The sequence below is a fragment of the Sceloporus occidentalis genome, unplaced genomic scaffold (genome assembly GCF_023333645.1).
Source record: "Sceloporus occidentalis isolate IW3139 unplaced genomic scaffold, rSceOcc1.0.p SCAF_3, whole genome shotgun sequence".
NCBI lineage: Eukaryota > Metazoa > Chordata > Lepidosauria > Squamata > Phrynosomatidae > Sceloporus > Sceloporus occidentalis.
Genome location: NW_028316983.1, coordinates 76345399 through 76372020, shown reverse-complemented (window position 1 = coordinate 76372020; position 26622 = coordinate 76345399). Strand labels below are relative to the sequence as shown.

General features: G+C 39.0%; 1 protein-coding gene across 1 annotated transcript in view; it reads left to right on the top strand.

Annotated features, from left to right (window-relative positions):
- TRABD2B (TraB domain containing 2B) overlaps positions 1-26622 on the top strand; it is a 387757-nt gene that overhangs the window by 327489 nt on the left and 33646 nt on the right. The window lies entirely within an intron of this gene.

Genomic DNA, 26622 nt, shown 5'->3' with positions numbered 1-26622 from the left:
AATAAACTTGGCTACAAGAAAGAAGTCTGGAAGCTGGATGAAATGTACCAAGCAGATGCCAAAGCATTTATATAATGAAACAGAAAGAGATGGCTGGCCAAACTGTAGCAAATGGCTTTCATGCAAAGAACAAAAAAACTAAATCCTCTTTATGAAATTGCCAAAAAATCTATAAGGCAGGTGGTGAATACTTTCTCCATCAGATGACCTGAATCCCTTCCAAAGAAGGCAGCCAGCTATTTTGCAAGACTCCAGAAAAGGCATTTTTCCTCAGTGTGATAGGGTAACAAATCTTTCTCCTTTCATTATAATGTCTTTGGTTTACTGTGATGTCATCTAAAGAATTTCTGTGGTAAGGGGCAGAAATATACTTCAGAAATTTCATGTTACAGTGGGCCCTTGTTAACCAAAGGCTTGCCATCAGCAGATTTAAGTATCCGCAAATGGCAAGCCCCATTGTCCCTAACGGCACACATGCCACACTAACGGCAGGCATGTACACATCATGCATCCATTAGGGATAATGGGATTTGAGGTACTGCATTTTTTCAGTATCCATGAGGGGGCCTGGAATAGATCCTCCATGGATACCAAGGTTTTTGATGTGATAAAGTACAGGTGTTTGTACTGTGTGTTTCCAGTTGCAAGTTTGTCCCACATTCTGCTGTTCCTCATTGAACCTGGAAACACAGAACATTTTACACAATCACTATGTACTTAATACTTTACATAATAATAATTGTTATTATTTATATTCCGCCTCTCTACAAAATGCAATTGAGGCGGTTTACAAGATTAAATTACAATGATGTAATTTAATCTTGAGTAATTCACTTACTTTTCTTTATATTCTACATGTCTCTTCATTCCTTTCTATGTATCTGCTTATTTTTACCATGTCATTTGATCATAGATCTTCACCACCTCTAATTTCAGCTCCTCTCCTTAACTTCTTATATTTACAAATACAACAGGCAAAAGCAACCTGATTACATTTTTTTCTTGGAATATGAAATTTTTTCATCAGTTTCATATTATCCTGCTAGAGAAGGGAAAGTTCCCAGGAATCAATACTCAGCAAACAGAACTTAGAAAGCAATTCCATCATCCTCATAATCATGTGTCCCAAGGCACAAAATAAATTATGATGAAAACCAAGTAGTGACAGTAAACTATGGCCATGTTTTAGGTTCCACCTTTGTATTCTTTGGGATTATAATATATCCCAAAAACCTGAATGGGGAATTAATTTGTTCATTTACTGACTGACTGATTAAATTCATAACCTATCTTTCAATTTAAAATAGGGCTCAAGGCAGCTAAGAATAAAATAAGATAAAATACAAACTTATGAATAATAGTAATAACAAATAAAGATACATGGGTTCTGAACTGATGGCCCAATAAAGCTGGCTTCCAGGTGGCTAGGGGGCATGGCGTTTAGATGCCACATGCCCCTAAGACACCTGGAAGTCACCCAGGGGTTGTGCCGGCAGTTATATGTGGGTGGCTTCCAGCTGCTCTGGGGATGGGGCATTTACATTCTGCATGCTGCCAGAGCAGCTGAAAACTGTCTTGGAGTAGCAGTGGGGTGCCAAAGGTGGCTTTTTATCAGTCCAAATAGGAGCAGATCTTTTAGGAAGGACTGGGGCTCCAGAGTGGGCAGCTCCAAGGAGGCCCCAATCCACCCTTTTGCAGTGGTTTCTCATTGCCCTGGTGGTTCAGCAGTTAAGATGCTAACTCTGACAATTGCAAGGTTGGCAGGTCGACAGTGTTAGAAAATTGATTATGATTTTGGTTATTTGTGGTTAAGAAAGTTTAGCAGCAGCAGCACCAACACAGCAACAAGCATGTACTCCACAGGTATTTGGTAAAAACAACGAGATCTGAGCTTTTGGAAAATAAACAGGATACACTGGTAAGTAAAAAAGAAGCTTACTTTATTGCTACATTTAGGTCCTACAAAATAATTCATCAGTAGAGAAAACTATACTTGGTAGAAAAGTCCCTAGAGCTGACTCTCATGTGTAAGTAAGAAGAAAAACATCTTTAGTAGCACAACCTGTATTCTGCATCGCATCCATGCTTGGGAAGAGCTGAGAGAGGAAGAGGACAGAGAACAAAAGGCCATAAATTTTATTGATCCCTAGAAAAAGGAGGGGTATGGAAAGTGACCTCTTCACAAGCAACATCAACCAAATGACTGTATAGATACACATCAGTGTTCATGCTCGAAGACACCTCCCTTCTCAAGGAAAGAAAACAGATCTACAAAACAAGCATTGGTACTAATACTCCAGCAGGCAGTTCAAACAAACAGCTTCATTTATATACCACTTCATACTGAACTAGCAGTGTCTAAGCAGTTTACAACTGTAAGCTAATTGCCCCCAACAATCTGGGTACTCATTTCAGCAACTTTGGAAGGATGCAAGCCCGAATCAAGATTGAGGGCTTTCGCTGGTATTGAACTTGCAACCTTATGGCTTTGAGTGAATGGCTGCAGTACAGGCATTTAACCACCCAAGCCACCAAGTGACAAAGTGATTTCCTGTCACTAGTCCCAACTTCTACCAACCTAGCATTTCGAAAGCATGTAAAAGTGCAAGTAGATAAATAGGTACAACTTTGATGAGAAGTTAACAGCATTCCAAGCAAACTGGCCACATGACCACCAGAGTTGTCTTGGACAACTCTGGCTTCCTTGGCTTAGGGCCTGAAGAGACAGGCCAAAATAAAGCTGCTTTGGGTCACTTTGGAGGTATGCTGTTTAAATGACATGCATTTTAAGAGTCCACAAGTTGCGCCAAAACTGTGCTCCAGTCCAGGCCATGGCTTCTGGCCTCTTAAGATGTATGCATTATTTAAATAACATACATCCAAAGTGACCAGAAGCAGCTTTATTTTGCCCTGTCTGTTCTGGCCCTTAGTAACAGATATGAGCACTGCCCCCTACAGTGAGACATGACAATCACATCAAAGAGAAAGCCTTCACCTTACCTTTTAATAACAAATAAGAGTTATATAACAAATAATTTATGCCAATTAAAAAAAAACACATTAGTTAGGGATGGAGACACCATTGCTCCCAATGCCACTATTAGGGAACATAATAATATGGTACTATTACCGTCCATACAGGGGCTGCCATGATGACGCAAGCACAGTATTATTTCTGCACATCGTAGTGCCGCACTTGTGTCATTGACGTGTGGCAGTGTGCCAATGGCGCACTCATGGCGTCCACCGAGGGAACAACTTTTAGCAGGTTCTTTTTGGTGCAGAAGGACGCTGCGGCGTCCCTCAGCAGCAAAAACAGGCACCTCCAGCCCGACCTTTTGGGGCGGTCTGTCGAGCCCCATAGCCTCTGACAAAGAAGCTCCTTTTTACAAAGTCTTTTACACCTATCCAGTCCCTGCTTTTCTTCCTTGTCCTCTGTCCTTGCTGACAGTTTTGCTACAGCAATGACATTGGGAGGATGGTGAAGGAAAGCTAGAGGAACACAGACTTTTAGTGTTGGTTGTGAACAATGCAATTAACCTTGAGCTGGAAAAGAATCTAGCAGATCCTACACTAACCATGTGTTCATGAATTAAACAGCCAAGTTAAACAGCAGCTGCTTCCAGAATCTGCTGCTGAGCATATGGAAACAACAAAACAGGGAGAAAAGGGGAGATCAAAAAAGCCTACCTCATCAGCTCCCCAATCATATTTTAAGAAGGATATAAATGTAAGTTTGGCCACTAAAATGTAAATCATAAGCAAAGTGGAGACTGATGAAAAAGTAATTCTGAATGTATTTTGAAAGAAGCCTTCAAGCCATCTCCAGAAGGTTTAAACTGTTTTTATTTACTTATGCAAGGTTTCCCTAATCCGATTGTTTGTTTCCCATGTGCATATTGTTAGTTTTGAGTTAAAACTTTCTTAAAGCATGTTGAGCTGCTCCACTTTTTGTGGTATAGGAGCCTATCCTCATTCTTTCCATGTTATTTCTGCCTCTGGTATCAAATTTTCTGATAAGAATTACAAATAATGCCAAGAATGCATCTAATTCATCAACTGAGATATACTGTACTATAAATTTCAATCTCAGGTGCAGTACAGACCACACTGAAAAGGCGGGCTGGAGTTGCCCATTTTAACTGCGGAAGGACGCACATGGCGTTCCTCCACAGTAAAAAGAACCCGGTTCTTCCAGGTTCTTTTTGTGGTGCATTGTGTACATCACGAGTGCACTATTGGTGCACTCGTAATGTATGCAATGTGCAGTGACATGCAGATGCTGTGTGGTGTCGGCGTCATCATGGCAGTGCTCATGTGGGCAGGACACTGCCATGTTGCCGCTACCTGTACAGACTAGGGTTGTGGAGCATGCAGTTGCCGCACACCCTGGAACCCTAGTTTTGGTGCCAGCACACCGCTTTTGGCCCGTGTGTCTCGGGCCTCAGTTTTAGTTAGAGGCTCTTTTAAACTTTGAGAAGGAGGTCAGACTTTGGCTCTTTGAAAATTTCAGGATCCTTCTTTGTTGCTTTTGAACCACTGAAATTAAATCAGGTTCCTTTCTCCTCAATACAGCCATTCTTCATATCCTTTTATTTTATTATAGAGTATATTTCAGACAATAGTGCCAGTTATTTATTATCACATATTTCTCACATTCATATCCCACTCTTCCTTCAAGCAGCTTACGGAACAAAAACCGGATGTAAGCTTTACCTTTTTTTTATTCTTCTTGAAATAACCTTGTCTAGAGGACCAAATATATTTCTGCAACACAGCATTGTGAGACATTCATCTTCAATTATATTAATTACAAAGAATGCATTGCTCTGACCATATTATTGAAAAAAATCTGAAGAGGGACAGTAGGGTTGGGAGGGAGAGTGTCCCTTTTATTGGTACAAAATTTTATTGGTGCAGGAAGATAATTATTTACTTTTTTGTTTAGGGATCATTTTATTTACCAAGAAAATATTTATGTTTTCATATGGTGTCTCCATTTGATTATCTTTTTCCACCTGATCCCAATCGTTAAAATCCATGAGCCAGATCCTTAAGTGGGTGCAGCTGGATTCAGAGTAAATGGAGTTTTTTGTCCTTTCCTTGACTTTCATAATGGAATGGAGGTTTGCATTGTTTTGTTTTGTTCTGCATTGAATTCATTCCATGGCCTTCCATTCACTCTCTAAGTGCTGCTGTTCTTCTTCAGACCCCAATGTATTCACCTGAGCTTTCGAGAGCTAATGGCCAGATCACATGGAAGAGTAAGTCTCCGCGGGAAACACACAACAGTTTGTTCCAAAATGCTGAGGAGCATAGTCACCTATGCAATTACAAAGCACTAAGAATTTCATGAAGCTTTCTTTTACTGTTTAGAAGAAAATATAGTTGAAGCAAATATCAAGGAACCAACAATCATTTGCAGCTGTGGGTGGTAGCTGACCTATTGAAACTAAATTACTTGAAAGTGAGTTCCAATGAAATTAACAGGACTTTTTTCCTAGTGAATAGACATAGGTATGGGTTGTAAAGTTAGTACTTATAACAATGACAAAAAATCAATTGCTGAGGAGTTAGAGATGGTTTGCAGGAGTAGGCTACTGATTTCCCAAGAACAGTTATTGGAAATGACATAACAGGATTAGTTAAGAAACTTCCATATCTCAGATTTAACAAGCAGATGAGTCAAGAAAAAAAGGCAAAAAGTCTAGCCTGAGAAAAGATTTGTGAATTGTTCTCCCATATTTTTACTGAACAGAAAGAGAAGACAATAGTAGCCAGTTGGACAACAAATATAAAACACATAGGTTTGTGTAAACCGCTCACTCTTAAAAAGTTCAGGCTTTTTTCAGGTGTTCCATCTGAATGTTACCAAATTAAGAGAATAATTTTATTATCTTCTTTGGCATTTTGGAAGCAACCTGCAGCAGTTGTAATCTCATACTGGTCCAAAAGAATTCAGAACATATCATTAATGATCAATCTAACATATTTCTTAAATATGACTCCTTTATTATCATCAGAAACTATAGATTTTAGGACAAGACCTTATGTTATATCTAGTTTTCTATGTTGCCCAAACATGAACATATAAATGACATATTACACATGCACATGCACACGCACACATACACACACACACACACACGGTGTTTGATAACAAATAACAAGAGGGAGAAAGAATGATTAAACGTCTTATCATAGTTACTCATATCAGGAGCAATGCTTAGGTGAAATATTGATCCTAATATTTTCAAGCAGAGCCTCTTATTCCTTAATTGACAATATAAATAGCAGCGCCTGAGATTAGACTTTCACACCTCCATGACTATTAAATCTGCTAAATAGAATTTGTTGCACATGAATTTAAGTCATACTTTATGTTGCTTGAGCCCACATCGTATAGCACAAGATTTTTGGAAATGGGTCATGTTTTGTCTTGAGGCTTCTGGTCTACCTCAATAACTTGTATTTACCACTAAACTATGTGGGAAATGTAGATTCCAAGTTGTTTTGGAATCTACAATTCATTTGAATGTATTACTTTCTGTGATTGGCAGCGATAGAGGTATTCTCCCTCTCAGTGCCAGTTGTTGGAAAGCACAAATTGGAAAGTGCTATCAGACTCATGTTTGGACTCCCCACAAGGATCTGGTTGACCATGTCAGAATAGGTTGCAGAAAAAGATATGTCATTAGTCTGATTCAGTATGCCTTTTAAAATGTGATGTTTATACAACCCAAATACAAATGGGGTAAACAGGATTTAAACAAGTTAAACAAGTTGTGTGATAAACATCAGGCATTTCCTGTTTTACTCTTGTTTAACTCTTTTTAAAATCCTGTTTGCCCCCTAGTGTGATAAAGCAGTAAGTGACATATGGGGGCAACAAGATCAATAAGCACCATTAAATAATGGACCTTCTGGATTTCAGTTTTACAATCAGCATTCACAGTGATTGGAATAATTTCCTAATCTTAAAAGCCCAAGCTAAACCTGTACAAAGTGAGATACAATACTTAGAAATCCATTCATTATTGTGTGATATGGTGCTTTCCTTGACAGTCTGTGATGCTGAGATCAGTTTTGGTTTTTATAGTTGTGTTAGCTTTAATAAACCATGCATATAATTTAAATTATATGTTTCAATGGGAATTAAGGCACAGCTGTGAGGTTTGGAAAATATTCTTTTCTCTTGGCTTGTAAGTAATGCCTTCTACCCTATCCAGAATTAATTTGGAGTTCTTGGGAGATTTACAATGGGATATGAAACACTTCATTTGAAGGTTACCTACCTGAATCCAGATGAGAGGACAAGTTGGTGATATTTAGGGAAACAGTGGTGACAGTCTTTCTCCAATACAATATGTTTCTACACAGCTAGCTCTAATTGCTTCCCTTGGGAACGTTCAGATTTTGTACATCACACAACTCACTATACATGCATAGCAACAGCTTGCTATTGGGCACTGATCATCCTTCTGTACAACAGAGGAACAATATAAGGCATTATGTGTATGTGCTGCTGTTTATTCTGTTACTTAATATAATCTGTGAAGTGTTTAATCCAGTTACGTATTTCTAAATATTAGGTCAGCATCTAACTTCAGTCCCATATAAGGTTTGTGGGTAAGTGATCATAATGAAACAATTTCATAAAAATATTCTAGCACTATAACATAAGAAAACTGCTTTAGAGTGTCATAGAGACGTTTTTGTGAATTCTAAATAATGATAAATGCTTTGATTTTTGGATTTGTTAAAAAGATACCATATTTCTGAAGTTCATAAGCAAATAAAAAAATCGAATACCTTTTAGGCTTTGCATTCTACACATTGTCATTTTCCATGATAGAAAATTTTAAAAAATAAGTTCATATTCCTAAAAAAAGAAGAGAAAATTAACAACATTGTGCAGTTCTTGAATGAAAATCAAATTTTCATTGCTTTCTGTTCTTTGGAATCTGTATATCACTCTAGTCATACAGTTGACAGTTCTTCTGCTCAGTCCCTTTGTCCTTCTGTTTCCCTATCTGTGTCATAGTCTGAACTTGGATCTTGGAAACAGGGCAGGACACCTGTCCAATTTCTCACCTGACTCGCACAGGAAGAGGATGTCCTAGAGAGTTGAGCAAGGGTCCATTCCTCAGAGATCACCTGTGCCCATGCCAGCATAAGCCGCATTGGAATGTGGGGGTTTTCCAACCCTTATCCCACCAGTGCCACCAGTTATGAGGCAGTCCCATCACTGTGGCCAAATATGGGGCCTCTACCCTTTAATCCATCAAATTTGAAGACTTTCGTGGTGCTCACAGCACTTACCAAGAATAAGAGCTTTCCCTGATCCACATTTATGTCACAATGTGAGGATTTCATTCTGTCTCACTTGTGTGACACCAGCTGTGGGAACTATGTAAATACCCTCAAGGTACATATGAGAATTTCAGCAACTTCGATCCATAATTGACACCAACCCTCTATATTCAGTGTGGCCACCACAGACACCTTCTCTGAATCCAAGCCTTCAGATAGTGTTTCCAGATGCCAAAAGTGTAAGGATGACATGATCACACTCTCTAAATACCTCAAGGGCTGCCATAAAGAGGAGGATGCAAGTTTGTTCTCTGTTGCCTTAGAGGATACAACTAGGTCTAATGGTTTTAGTTACAGGGTGGTACATTTTGATTGAACATTAGAAGGACGTTATTCACAGTGAGAGTGGTTCAGTAATGGAATCAGTTGCCAAGAGCTGGTGAGGTCTTCTTCTCTGGATGTCTTCAAAAAGAGGCTGAACAGTTACCTGCTAGGCAACGCTAGCAGGAGATCTGGTGTTGAACCTGATGTTCCATGAGGTCCTTTCCAGCTCTATGATCCTATAATTCTGTGTGTATAAAAACAAAAACAAATCTTTAATTACAGACATTAAATGTATCAAAGCAGATTATTATGTTTAAAGTGTACATACCAGTAGTGTCACTAGCTATGGTGTCACCTAGTATAGAGGGTTATCTGTGGGGGGCAGCAAACCCCGCCCCTTTCCACTAACATGCTTGCCTGTCCCATTTCCATGGCTGCCCAGTCACCCCCTGCTCAGCCTGACCCTGAAAGGGTTACCAGGCAGCAGCAGACTCCTTTGCCTCACCTCACCAGCCACTGCATTGCTCTTATGTTTTTAAAAGTGTTAGTGGCTTCATCATTAAAATGTATCACCTTACTCAAGTGACACACATTAATACCTGTGCAACGGGTCAATATTCCTGCTACTATCCGGCCATCAAATTCCCCTGGGAGAAAGCCGGGGAATGGAGCAGCCAGGAAATGTGCATGTTTGCCTCTCCTGCTCCTTCATCACTGAGCTTTCTCCCCAGGGAAAAAAGCATGGTGACAGAGCATCTGAGAAAGCCATGTATCCACCCCTCCTGCACTGAACAGAGAGGAGGGCCCAACCAGTTGTTATCCCTCTTCTGGGGTGTCACCGAGTGTGGTCCACACACCCAGTATCCTCTTAATGATGCCACTGCTACACACCCTTTGTCAAACTCCTCTCAAGCTAACTCAACCAGCCATATCAAACTACCCACCTAAACTGTTTTCTCTCCCTCCAACACTAGTGTAACTCAAACAAACCCTGTCTGACTGAACACTTCTGAAACTGAACTCTTAACTGTCATTCAGCAACTGTCATTTATCAGTCTTATGTAAATCTTCTCAAACTTTCCATCCATCAGCGTTCACTTCAATATTCCATTTTCTCTCCTGTTCCAACATCTCTTTACCTTACTCTAGGATACAACCAATAAATTCACTAACATTTTCAAATACAGATCCATGACATCACAGGCAGCTCTTGGGAACACCCTGTGATGTTTGCAGTTACAAAGACTCTACATCCACAATATAGAAATAATGTAGTTTGACACCACTACATTGTAACTATATCCTATGGAATTCTGGGATTTGTAGTTTTACAAGGTCTTTAGCTTTCTGTGCCAAAGGCTCAGTGCCTTTTGTGGTACCTCACAATACTACAAATGCCAGGAGTCTGTAAGATGGAGCCATGGCAGTTAAACTAGTGTCAAACTGCATTATTTCTACAGTATAGAAATATGCACTCTGTCTCATATACAACTAGATTGTAAAGCTCTTTCCAGCGAGACCATTTACCTTAGTCTACACTTACCTAATTCTACGTCTGCACCCTAAGGAGGGTTAGGGTAGTGAGGGAGCAATTAAAGTTTAGTTAGAGCTGAGAATGTTCATTTAGAAAACAGGAATTTAGTAAGGTAAGAGTGTGTAGTAAGTTGTGTGGAGTCTGGGCTGTCAATAGAAAGTGGAGTGGAGTGTGAGATAGTGTGAAGTGTGATTATGGTAAGCTAGTTATAATAGGGAACAGTAGCCATTAAGACTTTATGTAACTGTGAACATTAAGGAATTGTGAACAATTTTATTACTTTCAGTTCAAAAGAATATTTCATTAATGCACACATGACCCCTAGTTCAATATAGGTGCGTTACAGACCGCTGGAAAGCAGTGGTCTGCCTGCGCCATCATTAGCGGTGGCGAGAAGTCCCAGCGGCCAAACCGCGAGGCTTCCCGCCGCCACTAAGAAGAAGCACCAAAATGGCGCTTCTTCTTGCACTGCAGAAATGATGTGGCGAGGCGCCAATGGCGCACTCACCGCATCATTTCTGTGGCACGACGTCTGGACGCTATGCATCCGCAACATCAACATGGCGCCCCCCGTCTGTATAGGGCACCGCCATATTGTACGTGCAGAGGGCGTACTAGGGTTAGGGGCATGAAGAAGTCACGCCCCTTCCTAACCCTAGTATGCACTCTGCGCGTACTATATGCCCGTGCGGATAGGGCCAATGTATTGTTAGAGTGATGATATTTGAATATAAAGGCAGATTCATCAGTCTGTGGTGCCAGTGGAAATACAAGTGGGCTTATTATCATTGGTGATGGGACTTTAGTCAAGAATTCTCACATAAAATGTTCCAGAGGTAGTTATCATGACAGGTAACAGCAACAGTTTAAGATGGCTGTTCAGCTATGTTGCCAGCAACTTACCAGAAGAGAGTTATCACAGATCGTATAGCAGAGGGACCAAGCAAGTGGGATTTCTCACGTGTAGTGGTAGTGAAGGGACAAGCAACAGGGTGCCACACACACACGCCATGACACCTATTTTCAAGTAGTGGGGTAACTATGGCCTTGCATTGGGAAACAGGCATAATTCACAACGCCTCTCTAGCCACTTCATCTCACTACATAGGATAGTTAGTCCTGACCCTATCTCTGGATGTGGCTGTTCAATGGAGTGCTGAAGGTACAGTGATGCTGCCTATCTCACCTCTGATTTAAACTGCAAATTCTATTTATTCCTCTTCTTCTCTAATGAGGAGTGGAGAGAGTAAAAGTCTGTTTATGCTCCATTCAGAAGACCTGCAAAAGAGTTCTTGAACATCGACTTGCCTTTCCATGCAAATTAAAGTCACAATGAAAATAGCGCACACCATGCCTAGGATTAAATTTTTCCATTCTTTGACTATCCCACAAATAATGCAATTAACATAACATCCTATTAAGCCTGGAATAATTCTTCTGTCCACTATAAGAGAACACAAAATAATGTGTTGGAACATTGCCTTGACTCTTTGTCCAGATTTCAAGGCCTTCTCCAGTGAGTGCAGAGTTATATTCTAGCTTGTAACGAGTCAAGAGGATCACAAATTATTCCTAGAAATGCAAGCTTCAGTCCAAGCAACGCTTGTTGATTCCCCACTCCACCCTGAGTTTCTCTCCACCCTTCTACAATATGCATCCAGTCCAGAATGTGTTTTGCAAGCATCAAACAATTTCAGTGTTTGTGTGGGGGAGAGAGAGGGAGAGCAAAGAGATGAGACAATCAAATATAGAGAAAGAACAGTGAATTACTCTGAAGGGAATTTGCCCTTTTTTCAGCTTTGTGGCATTTCTTCCAATGACTTTTTCTGAATGTAGCTATGAGTCAGTCAGGGGCTCTCTATGCACTGTAGGGAATATGATAAAAAAGGATAAGAAAATTACTTCTCCATCTGTATGACCAGAGCAGCAGTGTATCATTAGTGCTGTATTGTATAGAAAAGTCTGATTTGAAAATAAGTTGATGCTTCTTTTTAAAGAAATTTCTTGAGCCACATCAGCTGCTTGATCTTGTGGTCCTCTTAATGAGATGAATGTCACTACATAAGATTCAACAGGTCTTTGCCCATACTCAAACAGTTGCCCACTCAATGCAGGAACTACAACAGTGCCCATGTGCTATAGCAGCTGCTCAGAACCTCCACTAATAATAGCACTAGATGGAATATACTGGTCAGGAAACAATTTTCATGTATGGTTGGCTTCATTTCTGTCCAAACCTACCAGAAAAAGTGCTCTTTGAGCTCTCTGTTGGTAATAGTTTCCTCTAACTTTCAGAGGGGCTGTGAAGATGCAGCACTCACAGATACCAGTCATACCCAACAGATATGGTTCCAATAAAGAGAAATTTATTTCCCTTGCCCTACTTATATCAGCTGTTAAGAACCCACAGCAGCAGAAATAAAATCAGTCTCACCTCATCCCAGTGACAAACACATTGTCCAAATACGCCAGTCTTTCCATTTTCCAGACAATGGTGGCAATAATGCTGCATTCAGATACACAATTTCCAAAGGAGTCTGTTTCAACAAAAATAACTGAGCAATCTATTCTTCATAGGACAGGGCCTCAAGGACCACGGGGAGAACTTAAAGTCACCCTCTAACACCTTAGAAGTAAGATGCAACTTTGAAAAGAAGCATGTTGATGTACAGTGGGCCCTTGGTATCTGTTGAAGTTTGGTTCCTGGAGACCATGTGGATACCAAAATCTGTGGATGTTCAAGTCCCATTCCATATAATGGCATAGTAAAATGGTGCCCCTTATATAAAAGGGCAAGATCAAGGTTTGGCTATAGAAATTTGTATATTTTAAAGTATTTTCAAGTCATGGATGCTTGAATCCATGGATAAAAAATCCGTGGATAAGGAGAATTTACTGTATAAGCAAAATCCTTGCTTTAGTCATGTCTCTGTGAAGTCGATCATAGAAGAAATATGTGCAGGTAGATGGTGAGCAAAACAGAAATCACATGCAGAGCAATAGTGTGAATGGATGTGCCTTTCTGTCCTACAAATGCAATTGTTCTATGTGGAAAAAAATTTAGCAGAATGATGATGCAATGTGGCTAACAAGTGTCTTTCTTTATGTTGAAGGATGCTATTTATATCCACCATAGCTTGTAAAGCATATTTTAACAGATATCCACCTTAAAATATTTTATATGATATATTTTATGTGCAGCACACCTTTCCACAAAGGTAGATTTGGGGAACAGTGCCTGAGGCCAGGGTAAGCTTAATGAAAGACTCTGAATGGGGTGATTCAAGGTTCCAGTCCCATTGTGCCATAGCTGAAGCTTTCTTGTGACAAGAGTATATGTTGTTGCTATGTGCCTTCAAATTGCAAGATTTATTCAGACATTTGCTATTGCCTTCCTCTGAGGCTGAGAGAGTGGTTTCCATGGATGTACCAGGAAATGAAACCCTGGTCTTCCTAAGTACTACATTCAAGCCACTAAACCATGCTGGCTCCACAAGAGCAAATATCTTATCTGTAAAAAGAGACACACCACCACCACCACCACCACCACCACCACCACCACTTTATTCCTGCCTTTTTACCAGCCAACAAGGAAACTTGTTGCTGTTGTTACTGTTGTTACTGTGCATCTTCTATTATTAATATCTGACTTATTGTGACCCTAAAGAAAACCTGTTATGGGATTCTCCTAACAAGAGTTGTTCAGAGTAGGTTTGCCTTTGCCATCCTCAGAGGCTCAGTGTTACTTGTCCAAGGTTACTCTGCATTTCCATGGCTTTGTGAGAATTTGAACTCTGAACTTCCAGAACATGTCTTCAACACAAACCACTATATCATGTTGGCTCTCACAAGTTAGCTTACAACACTTAAAAGAAATATAGATTTTAAAAAATTGTTGTTGTTGTATGCTTTCAAATCTTTTCTGACATAAGGTGATCCTAAGGCAAACCTATCATGGGATCTTCTTGCCAGAATTTGTTCAAAGGGGGTTTGCCTTTGCTCTCCTCTGAGGCTAAGAGAGTGTGACTTGCCCAAGGTCACTCAGTAAGTTTTCATGAGTGAATGGGGATTCAAAACCTGGCCTCCCAGTGTCTTAGTCTAACATTCAAACCATTACACCACACTGGTTCTCAAAAATAAATAAATATCAAAGTTAAAAATGTAATTAAAATATCCAGAAATTAAACCAGGGGAAAAATAGCTATTAAAAACATGTGATGCAAAGTTTGAAAAAATGACACTGGGTTTGAACCATTAAATCTCCTTGAAGGGAGTTAATATGAAATCAAATATCTTAACCAAAGGTTAGAAAACATACTGTAGATGCAGGAAAGTCTGCTTATGTGGCTGCTTCAACTTTTACCAATGTTACATTGTCCTGTCTCAAAAATATGCATTTTGAAGAAGAGAGTAAAGCATCCAGTGACTATTTTCTATAGGGATTGACTATACAGAACATGCTTTTGTACTTTACCCAATTGCTCAAGTCAGGGTGTAGTGACCAGTGTAGCTGTGTCAAACGTGTTGAGACTGGTGATTCAAGAAAACATGGACAGTGACTACAAAGCAAAGAGACCCAAAGGCTGCAAATGTCTGGTTTGTTTTGTGGGGAATGTAAAGATTTGACAACTCCTGACCCTGTTTACACTGGCTCTTTTAATGACTAATTGTTCAGAAAATAGCTCTGCTTAGCATGTGTGTGGAAACAGTTTGGGTCTCTGTTGTGTGTCAGCTAATGGCCTAACAAGGGTGAGAGTTTCTCTCCCCCTTTTCTCTTGTACAGCTTCAAAGGGACTGTTGATGGAGACCTTTTGTAAAGGAATTATCCATTTCTCTTTTGTATCATTTTACCACTCTTAATTCCTCATGACTGTGAATGCTGTAGCAAAGCAGACTAAGAAATGTGAAGAGCATCTCCAGAATCAGATAAAGCACAAAACATTTCTTAAAAACCATCCCTCTTGCCCTGTCACACAAACAAAATTTGTGTGATCCCAGGTGAATGAGAAGGCTTAGTTTATGGAATAGACTTGGGGATGGCTCTGCATTGTTAGTCACAGCAGCAGTGCTCTCTCAGATACTGTTGGAGTGAAATGAATCTTTTGAGGGGCTTTATGAGATTCAGATGGTCTTTTCATAAATCTGATGTGATTGTTCTGAATCTGATCCATAATGTGCTGGCTCTATCATTATACAGAAACATGCTTGTAAAAAATGATTACTTGTATCATAATATCAAACTCTGTGCATCTTGTTGTGCCCACCTTTTGCTAAGCTTCCAGTTTTGACCTTTGAGAAATTTTCTGAAAGCCATCAAAGGCAGCTTTTTGCCAGTTGAGAAAGAACTGGAAATGATAGGTTTAAAATAATTAATCAATCAATGTTGTAATCAGTGCGGAAATTTAAAAATAAGGAAAATAGTTTGTTGTTGTTAATGATGGAAGAAATGAAATTGGATTTGTTGTATATTGCAATAATTTGTGTTTGTTTTTTAAAAAGAAAAGAAATGGGGAGGAACATCAAATTTACAGAAATTGCATGTTTCTTCATTATTTATTTATTTATTTATTTATTTATTTATTATCCTACCTTTCTTCTTATGCAGAAACCAAGGTGGCCTACAGCATTTAAAAAGCAAGAGACAATTAAAACATTATTTATACACAAGTTTTAAAAGTATTAAGTAACAGTACAGTGAGCCCTTGGTATCCACTGTGGTTGGGTTCCAAGACACCCATGGATACCAAAATACATGGATGCTCAAGTCTCATTAAATATAATTAGGTAGCATAATGGTTTCACCTATATAAAATGATAAGGTTTGCTTTTTGGAATGTATATATTTTTAATATGTTTTCAAGCTGTGTATAGTTGAATTCGTGGATTAAAAAAAATCAGTGGGTATTGATGGCCAAATGTGCAATTAAAAACAAGAGTAAAACAATATAAAATCACTCATCACAATTTAAAAAATAAAAAAACCCACCCTATCACAAATTCTTTCTGTCCAGGAAAATAATAAATTATTTTTTAAAAAGCACCTGTTCATTTTAAAACTGTGAAATATAGCAGTAAGAGACTGGCTACAAAACTGAGCTGGAATTTCAATGGTAAAGCATTCTTAATCAGGAATATTGATACCTCTGAGCATATCCAGAGTATTTTTCATAGCTATTGAATAACAGCATACTTTCCCTCCCCACTCACTTCAAATCCAGAAGTGTGGTTTGCAAAGATCACTTCCAAAGTACATATTTACATGCAGGGGCCAGGAAGCCCACATTCAGTCCTTGGCATCTGCACTATTCTCCAGTCATTCTTCTCTAAGTAAAGACAGATGAGAATCTCTGCAACTTGCTCAGCTCAAACTGTCTTTGGCAGTAGTTTAAAAGGGATCTGATTTTTCCCATTACAGAGCAATTATACATATTTACATTTTCCAATTTATATCCAACATTTCAGTTTACTGTTGAAAAATGTTTTCAGAATTTTATTTTATTAATAAACACTATGGATATCAGTCTTCAATAGTGGCTGCTGGAATCAACTGCATTTCTTGTTCTGCTAGCCTCAAGTTTCATTCTCATAACTTAAGAAACGCGGTTCTGGAAGTGATAGAAAATTGGAGTCTCTCCTGGCCTAACTTTTATCATGTGTTGTCGACGGACTTTATTTTATTACAGATCTTGGGATATTACGTTGAGTGCTATTTTAAATGGCCAGTGTTTGAAAACCAGTTAGTGTGTCAGTGCATCCTTATTTATTTTCTTGCCATGACTGTAAAATGAAGATGTAGACCAGAAACAAGATACAACTCAGAAGTGAAAAGCTTAAAATAATAATAGGCCTCATTATTTGTTTGTGTGTGTTCAGGGAAGGAGATCCTTTTGAGGCAGCTGAAGTTTTTAGGAGCCAGATAATGCTGTTCAGTTGAGGCCTGAATATAGAATCATGTAACACTTGGTAAATGTGCCAAGTTGCAGAGTTCATCATGAGTAAAATAATCTTCATCCATCTTGTCATCCTCTTTCTCCTCCTCTTCCTTTCCTCTTAGTCTTTTTCCCTAGTAACTTTTTTATAAGTTACTCTCAGATTGTTTTTTTTGTTTGTTTGTTTTTTATGCTATGAAACTAACAAATTCCCTTCAGTCTTGTGTCCTCTGATGTAGGACTGTGCATGAGACACGGAGATAGCATCTTCTAATAATTGCCCTTCACATCTAGTGGCTTGCTTCCAGAAAAGGGTCAAGCTAGAACCAAAAATTCAATAGCTGTTCAGAGAAGGATTTCAGTAATGCAAAACATTAAGAAGGGCTCAATAGAGCTTCTGGTGAGGCAAAGTTCCAGGTGTCCATTCCTCTCACCATTAAAGTGCTTGGATGTGGGAGCCAAACCTGATTATAAGAGGCCAGGTGGGCTGCTATTGGTCTTCTGTTACCAGGTTAAGATGGAGCATCAAAGTTCACTCAACTGTATCTGTCATATCAGAGCAGCACTTACGGTAAAGAGAACTGGGACCTATAGGCAAGTTTCCCAGTTCAAGCCCACTGCTACCCTACAATCACAGGATCTGTAGCCATACTTTCCCAATTGGAAGTCCCACATTTCCCTTCACATTCTGCCGCTGTTCACATATTCAGAGATAAAAAGGTTAGTGAAATGGTGTTTGGTGTTAAATTTACACCAAACATGATTTTGAAGTTAATCTTGATTGCATTTACATTAAAAGAAGGATGTTTATATTAATTGATTCAAATGTGGAGTTTAAATGTATCTTACATTACAATACTACAACCCAAATGGTGGTGAATATTTTGCTCCCACCCCCATTCCTATTTTGGGAAAGATGGAAACTGCTGCATGAATTTTGGAAAACCATGTTTATCATTAACATACCTGTCAAAAGGAAATAAATGAGATTAAAAAGGAATTCAAATACACTGAGAGGATGTAGGGAACAAAAGTCTTAATCTATAAATATGAAATATAAACCTAACCAAACCGACTGCACCTTTAACCCCCACCAATAATGTATACATATATACATGTGTGTGTGTGTGATTATGATTATATATAATACTTAAATTGTATAGAATTGCTAAAACAAGTCAGAAGGTTTAGATTTGTTGCAACAGATAATTGTGGCTAGATTCCTTCTGAACCTCAAAACCTGAATTTATTCCATTGAAAAAAACACTCTGATAAGCAGTAGCCTGTGTGGACTATATTACTTGTTATCCCTTTCATTTCAACTAAAAACTATTAGAACTGATGTTCTACATAGGAATTTGCTCAGTATTCATTACATGCTTATAGACAGAACTAAATTAACCTCATATATTTTTACCATTGTATGTGTGATAGGTATTCCCAAATCAAATAGAGACCTTGCCCTTGTCTGACCCAGCTTTCACCAACTGTCATAATAAATTAGAATAATGCTGAAAAGATTTTTGTCCAGAGCAAGGCAAATATTGACCAGGAAGACAAAACCAAGTCATAGAGTTTCTACTTCAGAACAGTTATTTCAAGGGGGGGTGGCTTAAGATGTCTGCTTTAAAACAAAACAAAACAGGAATTATTTAAAACAATTGTGACTGGAAACATCTGAATTTCGTTTTTCCATTAAATTGGCTCACAATTTGTGGAACACTGGCACTCATTTCTCTCATATATACTTGATTTTATTTTTATGATGTTTTTCCTCCTAATGTGGAAACTAGTGTAAACCAGAGCAGAAAAGGGACCATTTTGTGGAAAACATGCTGCCACAGAAAGGAGAAAGATCTTCATGCCAGATTTGTGTTTTCTGTGCAGGCTGTTTTCACAGTGGAGTTTTATCCTGCTTATGAGCACTCTATAAAAAAAATGGACATCTGAAAATGCAGTACAGTGCATCCGCGCAATATGCAGTTGCACTATACGCAGCTACAAGCACACACCCCATTGTTTTCAATGGGGCACGAGCACACACCGCTTTGATCTAATACACCGCTTTGATCTAATTTGGAAAAGCGGTATATAAATAAACATCATCATTATTATTATTATTATTATTATTAGTGGAATTCTCCCTATGCAGGGAAGGGCCCACTGTATTTTGTAGGCTATTGAAACTCAGAGATCTCCTGAGCATTTAGGAAAGTTGCTAGAGATGGGGACATGTGGACAATTTTTTTCTGAGCTAAATCACCTTAAATTGCTGAGGGGCCTAACTCAGGTTGAGGTTCTTCCAAAAGGAAAGGGAAGGAAAGGAAAGGAAAGACTGAAGATAGAAAACTGTGCATCAAATCCAGGTGACCATTTATGCATCTCCAGCAAGGAGAAAATTCATCTACAAGAAAGAATATTAAAAAGGACACAGATCTGCATATAATTTCCATTGTTGCTGTGTGCTTTCAAGTAATTTCTGACTTATAGTGCCCAAAAGGTGCGCCTATCACAGGATTTTCTTGACAGAATTTATTTTAGGGGGGTTTGCCTTTGCCTTCCCCTGAGGCTGGGAGAGCATGACATGCCCAAGATAACCCAATGGGTTTCCATGGTCAAATGTGGATTTGAACCCTGAACTCCCAATGTCCTTAGTCCAGCACTCAAACCACTACACCATGCTGACTCTCAGGATTTTCATATGTTTATATATACCCATAGAAGCCAATTTAAAAACAATTATTATACAATTTAAATAGAAATACAGTAAAAAAAATCTTTATGAAATTCATGGGTCACAAACATACAGATGCAATATGGAAATTAGAAATGGTAGAAAAGACTGTGATGGGGTAATCCTTGTGCCTGTTTAGTTGCTGTACAGGTCCTTTTCTCTGATTTCAAAGTTCCTGCCCTTCCTTTCTTGTGGATTTTTATCTTTATTGATCAGAGGATTTGGCTCTGTATAGTAGGACTCTGAAGTGCTGAACTGAGTGAGTCTGGGTTGAAATAGCAGTTCACATCACTTCACAAGGGTATATGGCACCCCTACGTCAGTGATAAGGATAAGCTTAGCCTTCTTCCTCTCATTTTAGTTTTCTATGTGCAGAACTTTTTTAAAAAAAAAATGGATAATATTTTCACCCTCCTCTGCAGTCTGAAGTAGTCCAGCCCAAACACAGGCTCAGTGAGGGCCAATATCCCTTTAGAGAATGGTAAAGACATGCTTCACAGGTCCTTAAAATATTTGCCAGGTTGCAATTCAGAGATTCTATCCTTCATTTTTAATTTTCCTGCCAAATCAAAATACAATACAGTCACAGTTTCTTCCTCTTCTCTCCCCACAATATACTTGTTATGTGTCATGCAATCACAGTAACACTTTTTAGGTAACTGTGTGCCCTGTAACACATTAATTTAGAAGGTGATAAGATAAGGGAATAATAGCAGTAGTTTTAAGTGTCCAATATCTTATGATTACTTTGTGTGCAATGAATAGCATTTATTTGTTACTTCAGGTTTTTTTTACTTCTACTTTTATTTTTTTACTTTAAAAGGGCCATTTGGGAATTTCGACTATTTTTTCTATTTTTAAGCATATTTTCATAAAAGCGCTGCATAACAAAAAGCAGCCTGTTAATAACAAAAAGTAGCCTGTTAATAATGGAATACTAATACTTTACATGTAGATCAAGAGCCATGCATTACTATTACATTAAATGTACATATAACATACACATTAAATGATGCCTAAAGTGGACCATTGGTATCCACTGGGGTTTGGTTCCATGGATATAAAAATCTACCCGAGTACCATTAAATACAATGGCACAGTAAAATGTTGTTCCTAATGTAAAATGACAAAATCAAGGTTTGCTTTTATATATTTATATATATTTATATATTTTTTAATATTTTTCAACGGTAAATGGTTGAATCCATGGATTCAAAATCCATAGATATGGAGGGCTGACTGTATATGCTAATACATTATTGGTTTCAAAATATGTTACTAGTTCTGGGCACACCTGAAATCATAGCAGGTGATATGCTGATGGTAGAAGCTGTATTCTGATTCAGGAGCAAATTGAATATTAGAAAAGAAATCTCAGGATTTGAACCTGGTTTCTATTGTACCCTTATACTTTATAACAAATGCATGAAAAGATTAATAAAATGCTTATGGAATTATTTAATATTTTTGTGCATCTGTCTTGTTGCTGCCCTGTGTGTGAAGTGTTGTTAGACTGTCCCTTTTCATTAACAGGGAAAACCTATCAATAAGTTCCCAATCGTGCTGCTGTTCCATTACTCCACAGGTATATGTTTCTTCCATGGCAGTTCCAATATTGGCAGTCACATAATGTCAGTGTCTCATCCTCTTCTTCTTTTCCCTTTCTCTCCCTCCCTCTCACTATTCCCAAACAAGCTTTTTTTCCTCCTTGCCCCATTTCATTCTTTTTTCATTTTTAATTGCATTGCATTAGCATAAGTTCAGAATTGCATTAAAAATAAGAATACCTGAAAGGTATTCTGGGTAGGGTATAAGGCAGGAAGGTGGGGTTAAGCCGGAGTACAAAGAAAGTTCAGTGAACCAACAATGGCAAAAACAGGTGGTTGTGCTATCACAGAGATGTGCAATAATGGATTCTCATAAACCAGTATGTCTACCATATATACTCTAAGTCAAAAAATTTATGCCCAAAACGTGACCCTAAAATCCTGGGTTGACTTATATAAAGGTCAACACAGAAATACAGCTCAGAAAGATCCTAAAAGAAGCACCGACTGATGCCCCACCTTCCATACCTTGGCATGATTTCTGAAAGAGTTGGCAAAGCAGGAGTGTATTTGTGCACGCATCTATGTGAAACAGGTGATTCTCTTCTCAACCAATGCTAAAACCTCTTTCCCCCATTTTCCTCCTCTCCCTCTGGATTTCCCCTGCCCAGGAATTACCTCATTTCCCTTCACTTCCTTCCTTCTCATCTTATATTAAAACTTTCTCTCTCCTAAGTATTACCCTTGACTAATTCATGGGCCATATCAAATTCCATGATTTTGGCTCTAAAACCTTCTCTTGGCTTATACATGAGGTCAACTTGCACACGAGTATATACAATACATTTGCTTTTACTCATGCAATTTTGATGAGACTGAGGCTCACATGATAATGTCCACAATCACATACAGAGAAGGAGAGTTTCAGATTTAATGATTGCAGATAAAAAAGAGTTGTGCATGCTGTCTCTACACTGAGACAGGTAATGGTGAAGACTTCTTAAAATGATTTAGATTTCAATGACAAAAGAACTGGGAGAGAATCTACATTTTTCAAACCAGTGCTTTAAGCCCCCTTTAAGCCGGTATGGTGATGATATGCTAAATGATTTCGAGATTGTTTCTCACAAAGAAATGCTCTAACTCCCCCCAACATTTGTGTTGATTTTTTTTTATATTTGTTGCTAAATAACCTGTATATGCAGGCAGTACTAGTAGATTGTCTTGGAACTGACCACAATCTGGGCTGGTATTTTTGGAAAATATTTGTAATTGTGAAGTTAATTTGTTTTGTTTTATTTGTTTTATTTATATACCGCTAAGATCATAGCGGTGAACAGCAAGTAAGCTAATTAGCAAGTAAGCTAATTTGCCCCCAACAGTCTGGGTACTCATTTTAGCGACCTTGGAAGGATGCAAGCCTGAGTCGAGCTTGGGCCCTTTTGCTGGTCTTGAACTCGCAACCTTGTGGTTTCGAGTGAATGGCTGCAGTACAGGCATTTAACCACTGCTATTTTTTTATTCATGCTTTGCATTTTTCAAACCAAACCACAGTTCTTGGATGCTTTCAATAGATTCAAGTTAATGACTCACTGGTGTCCTAGCACTCAAACCTCTAAGATCATGTAACACTTTTTTGGGACTGTCATTTTCACTTTCGTCATAAGCCAGTTAATAAACTGGAATAAAACAAATCTCTAAAGGAGTGGGTGGAATGCTAGATCAGATTGGAACAAGAAAATGTAATTTTAATTAGGAGCCATCGTCTGCTTTTGTTTAAGTTTTATTTCATAGAGTATTTTAAAATGTTCTGAAAAGTGTCTTTTGGTTAGAAACTATGGCCCGTTACAGACGGGCCTGAAAATACGGACTGGGTGTATATTAGGGTTAGAAAGGGGCATCACTTCCTGACGCCCCTAACCCTAGTATGGACCCATTCCGTACAAAATGGTGGTGGCTGTTCCACATGGCCGCCGCCATTATGACATCATGACTGTGCCGCCTCCAAACGAGGCCGTGCAGATGTGATGTCTTTGCGCCGCGCAAGGGTGCCTATAGTGCCCTTTCTGCGGTGCAAGAAGGAGCTCCGAAACAGAGCTCCTTCTGGGGTTTGTGTCGCTGGAAGCAGCCTTTACATAGCTGCACCCAGCGACGCAGAGGAGAAAGGGGCCAAGCGGCCCCTTTCTCCTCCTCCCCACCGTTGCCAGGTGTCCTTGGGGCTTGAAGCCCCAAGGACACCCCTTTCCAGGCCACTGGGAAGCGGCCTTTTGCCGCTTCCCCGCGGCCTGCAAAGTGGTGGATCGGGGCCTCGGAGGCTGCCAGTCTGGCAGCTGAGGCCCCGATACAGCGGGGAAAGGGGTGGGTGCAGGCCGCCCCAAACAGGCGGTCTGTAACCCGCCTTAGACTCTTCCAAATAGTACTAAACTTTCTACAAACCTAGCCTTACAAGTGATATCAATTATCATACTTTCTCTGAATTATAATGTGGGGAGGGGGATAATTTAAGAGCTTCGAGTCTAAATTGTTATAAATATGCTACAATTTTCACTCTCATCCTGAGCCACTGAAGAAGATTCACATTCAAAAGTAGCTTGCTCCTTCCAGATCATCAGGCACAACATTAATAAGGATGGATGCTTGTATCTAGCAATCAGGAGTACCCAAGTTTTTTTCCAAGTTTGTTTGAGAACTTTGTTCATAGCACATAGTTCAGCTGTGCAATTCACCACAAATAATGGCTGAACATCTGCTTGGATATCAACACAACAGCTTGTGAATAAGAATATATTTTCTTATTTCTATTTATGATTCTCTATATGAAGAAACAGGAGTTTGCACTTCTGTGGCATTGAGGTGGTGAACTTACTCTGTCTAGCTTTTAGTCAGAACTTCAAAGGAAAGATCCACTGAATCTGTGCTGTTGAATTTATTTTGGAGTAGGCTTTGATACCTTGGATATTTGCATTCAATTTCCAGGTAAAAGGAGAGTGGATGAACTGTCCCACTGACATGGGAGATTAGTGCATTGGCTGTAAAGCGCCTTATCCCCAATGGAATAAAGGCACATTTAATTTTCAATTATTATCTTATCCCTCCTGAGATAAAGATGCTATTGATTTTCAAAACAGGTGTTATCACATTAAGCTGTGGCCGGGCGAATGCAACCCTTATACAGCCCAGATGCCAACCAGACTTATCCTGTGGCTTTTCAAAAATGGGAAAATCCACAGGATAAGCCTGGCTGGCATTCGACTGCATATGGGTTGCATTCGCCCAGCCAAGGCTGAATGTGATAACACCTGTTTTGAAAATCAATAGCATCTTTATCTCAGGAGGGATAAGATAATAATAATAATAATAATAATAATAATAATAATAATACTTATTAATTTATTTATACCCCACTTTGATTTAAAGCCAAAGTACTAATCTCCATGGACACCTCTAGTCTCTAGAAGACTGGAGTGTCACAATGGTTGAGATACTCCTATGAGTATAGGCTGCCCCTAGACTCTGAAACTCCCTGCCCACAGAGGCCAGGATGGCCCCTTCTTTGTTATCCTTCTGCCAGCAGGCTAAGACCTACTTGTTTAAAAAGGCTTTTCAAACAGAAAGTTTTTACGGCATGTGACAGGTGTTATATTGTTTTAATGTATTTTAAGCATTTTAAACTTTTTAAACTTGATTTTAGCATTGAATTTGTTTTAATTATTTTAGCAATATAATTCTATTTTAATATAATTTTTTGTATGCTTTTAACTGTATGGTTTTTTTTAAATATCGTAAGCTGCCCTGAGTCCCAGCTTTGGGAGAAGGGCGGGATAATAATAATAATAATAAGACAGAAAAGTGATAAGCATCCTCCAAGGATTTATTATCAGACAATTTTGAGGTTTGATCTTTTTAATGGCTCATTATAGAAGCCATGAAACAAATGTCATACATAAAAAAAGAGCAAACAAAACAGAGAGACAATATAAGCAATTGAGGCTCACACTGAAAGAAAATTATTCCTGATCACAGGGCTTGTTCTTTAATACGAAGATGATGGTGTTTGACTAAAGGGTAACATGAAATCAAAGGTCAGAGCAAGGTAAAATCAATACAATCCAAGATGAGAAGGCAAATTGAGAGAAAAGAGCCAAGTTAGAACATGCTAGTTCTTTCACTGACATGTTGCCAGCATAGAAAGATATTTATGTATATGATAACTTTTGTTTATCTATAGATCTGCATCTATTGTATCTTGTGTTTTAAAGTATTCCTAGATAAAGAATCCTGGGAATTTATTCTCCACTGCCACCATCCCACCTTTTTTGAGGAATAATGATGTTGTTATTATTATTATTATTATTATTATCATGCTTAAATAATAATAATAATAATAATAATAATAATAATAATAATAATAATAATAGGTTTTATTTATATACCGCCCAATCACTGGGAATCTGAGCGGTTTACAATAGAGGGGATAACAGACCGTTCCCTGCCCACAGGCTTACAATCTAAAAGACACGACACAAAAGTTGGGGAGGGAGAGAGAAGGCTGGCCCAGTACCATCAGGGGCTAGCCTGAAGAAAGAGGCTCCTCCCTCCCCAACTGTCATCTTTCGGCCTCTGAGGGAGAGTGTAGGCTGGCCCAGTACCATCAGGGGCTAGCCTGAAGAAAGAGGCTCCTCCCTCCCTAACTGTCATCTTTCGGCCTCTGAGGGAGAGAGAAGGCTGGCCCAGTACCATCAGGGGCTAGCCTGAAGAAAGAGGCTCCTCCCTCCCCAACTGTCATCTTTCGGCCTCTGAGGGAGAGAGAAGGCTGGCCCAGTACCATCAGGGGCTAGCCTGAAGTCGAAGAGCCCTCCCTCCGGTCCATCTGCCTTGGTCCAGGCCTCAGAGGGAGAGAAGAATGCTGGACCTGATTCCCTCCCTCCCTCACCATTCCCTTCTCCTTTTGTGTCGTGTCTTTTAGATTGTAAGCCTGTGGGCAGGGAACTGTCTGTTATCCCCTCTATTGTAAACCGCTCGGATTCCCAGTGATTGGGCGGTATATAAATAAAACCTATTATTATTATTATTATTATTATTATTATTATTATTATTATTAAAGCATGAAAATTATTATTATTATTATTATTATTATTATTATTATTATTATTACCCCGCTCTTCAGCCAAAAGGCTGTCAGAGCAGCTTACAACATGTTAATTAGACATTTCCCTGCCCTCAGGCTTACAATCTAAAGAG